Source organism: Solanum lycopersicum, chromosome 10 (genome assembly GCF_036512215.1).
Source record: "Solanum lycopersicum chromosome 10, SLM_r2.1".
Lineage (NCBI taxonomy): Eukaryota > Viridiplantae > Streptophyta > Magnoliopsida > Solanales > Solanaceae > Solanum > Solanum lycopersicum.
The window spans coordinates 10,031,957-10,035,755 of NC_090809.1; the positions used below are offsets into that span (position 1 = coordinate 10,031,957).

Below are 3,799 nucleotides of genomic sequence, written 5' to 3' on the forward strand. Positions count from 1 at the left end.
GTTGAGATTGTTAGTTAATTGATATTAATAGATTCAGTTTATGTTTGTCATGTTCCCTTCCCCAATTTCTCAAATCCTTGATATTGGTCATGAATGATGGGAATTGAAAATGATTTTATTATTAGACTTGTTTTATCTATTCTAATTCATTTATGAATTAACTAGGGTAATGTTCTTCTTGGATTAGATCTAAATCTTTATGAATTCAGGAACCCTAATTCTCCTAACTCTAAGTTATGAATTGACGTTAATTGGAATAGTGATGATGTAATTGACCTAGTTCTTGTGTTAATTATTATTGATTGATGTTGCTACACCTATTATTGGATATAATTTTTAGGTGTATGGTAAAACCATGGTGAAAGAGTTTGAAGGATATTTGGTTAGTCTTCATGATCCTAATCTTTATTTCAAGTATGATGGCATGTGATTAGTGATGTATTTCAATTGAAGTATACCTTGTGAATAGCCTGCATCGTTGTTGGTATGATGTTGAATTGAAATATTTTAACGATGTGATTGTGATATTATTCTTAAGATTAAATGATATAAGGTTGGTGATGAGTTGCCTATGTGCCTTGTTATGACATGATGATGATAATTTAATTTCACTCATGAGGGCTACCATTTAAGTTTATTCTCAAGCAATACCTATTAAGCTAAATGACTATGATTATACGAGGGATAGACCCTATGACCTAAACTAAGTGGAATTGTTCAAGAAATACATTTCAAAAAGGAACTTAGCTTAGTACCGAGTGAACTTGACAATGCGAGGTGTTGACTTCCCATAGAGGAAGATTCACCCTATATTTCTATATGAGATGTTGACTCCCCTATGAGGGACACTCACCCTATGGATTTCCATGAGACGAGCCTCCAATGCCATAGACATGCAGAGCGTTCATACATATTTTCTAGTTCTAGAACAATGTTGCCACCATAGGAAGAATAGCTGTTGGATCCACTTATAAAGCTACATTTATGTTTGGCTCTACTTTGTCCGGTAGACCACCTTCCGTCGGTGTAAGGTTTTACAACACCGGATTAAACACTTAGATCTTATGGTCTATGTCGTGTTCAGGAAAATATTCGCAAAAGAAAAATGAAGTTATGATGTGAACTCCAAATAGGGTGACTTAAGAGGTTTGCTTAGTCTAGGTAGGGATAATGGACTCTACCTAGGCATTGCACTAGTTGGCTTTGAGAGAAATCCTAGAAGAATGTTCTTATGTTATAATGATCTTATAAAGTAAATATTGTACTCATGTTGAATTTAAATGTTGATGATCCTTTATGATGTTACTTTCATCAAAGAATATGCTATTGGTCTATATTGCTAATATGATGACTACCACTAGTGATGCTATGTTATGTTGAGTTGGGTATTACTTCTGATTCTTTATTTGATTTACTTGATTGACTATGGTTATGAGGATTTCCTTGGTCATTGCAGTTGTATGCTAAATGGTGGGTTATGAGTAAGGGTCTTGCTTATATTATAATGTTACGAACTCTTGTATATGGTGACTTGACTACTTGTAGATGTTTGTATTGTGTCGTACATGGGTTTGACTTATGATAATGTGATTATTGGCTTATATGAGTTCTTAATTGTGCATAAGGCTTTTCAAAGTACTTTATCATGGTTTTTATCAAATGTCCTCTTTAGAATTATTTCACTTGTTTTATATGCTTATACCCATACTTACTACAATTGTGTACTAAACCATGTTTGATGTTGTCTACAAATGAAGGATTCAGACGTGGATATTAGAGAATGATTTGTAGACTACTTGGATTCTCATCTTCCATGTTTGGTAGGTCCTTTTTTTCCGAGGATGATGCCATTATATACATATTTGATGTTGTTTCTTCTTAAAAACACCTTGTTCATTCTTCTTTTTTTTATTTTGCTACTATAATTGTAAAGCCTAAATGTGGTTATAATGGTTGATGTAAGGGCTATGCTCAAATTGTGATACTCTTGTGTAGATTGTGTAATATGAGACAATGTTATAGACTTCTTATGAGACTATCTTATAATATTTATGTGCAATAAAAGTAGAAGACATTTAATCTTCTTATACGAAGAGTCTATTTATACTAGATAGGGATATATTACGTGTATATAGAGGTCTATGTAAACGTCAATGTAGAAATAATAGAAATGTTTTAAATTTTTTGCATTTTTAACCTATGAATATAATGATGAATTCTAAAAGGATAGTCTTAGTCCTTAAAGAAGAAGACGAAGGCGGTTATGTTTATAGGGTGTTTTCCTGATTTGACAAAATAACTTAAACAATATCACCCCAGATGTAGCGCTATGTTTATTAATGTTTCAAGGATACTTCATCCAATTCTAAGTGTGAATTATGTTTAGTCACTATATAACCCAACTAAATGAGTTGGGGCCGAATCCCATAGAGAGTGATACATGTGTAAGATTCAATAGAAAAGAATGAATATGCTCAAAACAGTCGCAGAAAATAGAAATTATAGAATAAAAACATTATCCAAATAAAGGGGTAACACAAATATAAAAAAAAGGGGTTTTTGTTTAAAACTGTCAACTACAACAACAACAAACAATACAACATACAATAATTAGATGAATTCTTGGGATGTGATTCGATCAAAGGCTGATATAGACAAATGGAAAATTACATCTGCTAGAAAATAGTTGAATATCGGTGAGTAAGCTAAGCTATAGAGATAATAAACATTCTCTCAACAATGTTACCACGAAGCAAGTTTGTTTTTCTCGAACACCAATACACTAGCGTACGCCTTAGTCTATTAAGTTTTTCGAGCTGAATATGTCGAAATAGGTTTAGGAATAACTCTCTCGAGATAAAGCTATGTCAAGCCAATGTCTAGAGACCATCAATCAATGAGCTAGGTTTCAAAACCTCTTTCTCGAGAAAGCTGAAAACATAAAGATAGAACTGAATGTTGCAACTACAATTTTTAAATTAAACAACTATTACTGATTGAACTTACTTCTAAATAGCATTTAAACTAATAATTAGAAATACACAAACTACATCAACCCATAGTAACATCATCACACCCCAAAAAATTTGGGTTTTAGCTTGAAGTCATCAAAATATATAAAGCATTACCCAATAGTGTTCCCATCAACTGGGTAAGATTTATTTTGTCCTTAAAATTTTTCAATTCAAAAAATCTCAAATAGTCACTACAATTTCACAAAAGTTAACAACTTCAATCCTTCAAAGAATAGGAAAAACTAAAGAAAACCCTATTTCAATATTAGTACAAAATAGTTGAATAATATTATTCGTTGATACTAAACCTAATGCTCAAATATATATTTATAGTTACCAAAAGTACGTGTGAAGATTTATTCGATGCAGAAAATTTGGCTCGCCAATCAGCTCGACGGTTTGCCGTTTGGTCAATGTTCAACCTTTTATTCCTTGGACTTGAACTTCCTCAAGTTCTATAACATTTGGTGATTCAACACTGCATTGCGGAACTATTGGGCGACTCACTGACTGATCCTTTCTCTCGCCAACTTTCTTTTCTCCTTGAGGATTCTAGAACTTAGGGCGGTCAAGAGGCTATTCGCTGACTCACCAAGTGAACTTGGCAATCGCCTGACTTACTTTTCTTCATTCTTTTAGCTTTCTTTGTTCCTTTTTGCAAATTAGTGTCCTTGCTTTGTTCCTCAATTCATATACAAGGAAAATAAGGGTTTTACATCCACTTATATGCACAAAATAAGCATTTGAGGACACCATATTATTGTAAATTGATTACATGTTGTTCT

The 3,799-nt window shown here is 32.7% G+C and overlaps 1 long non-coding RNA gene across 1 annotated transcript; it reads left to right on the top strand.

The window, feature by feature from the left end:
* Positions 1–338: 338 nt before the first annotated feature.
* LOC104649541 (uncharacterized) lies at positions 339–2,035 on the top strand. The gene is made up of 2 exons (XR_743468.4): positions 339–382; positions 1,758–2,035. It is a non-coding gene; the product is annotated as an uncharacterized lncRNA (long non-coding RNA).
* Positions 2,036–3,799: the final 1,764 nt, after the last annotated feature.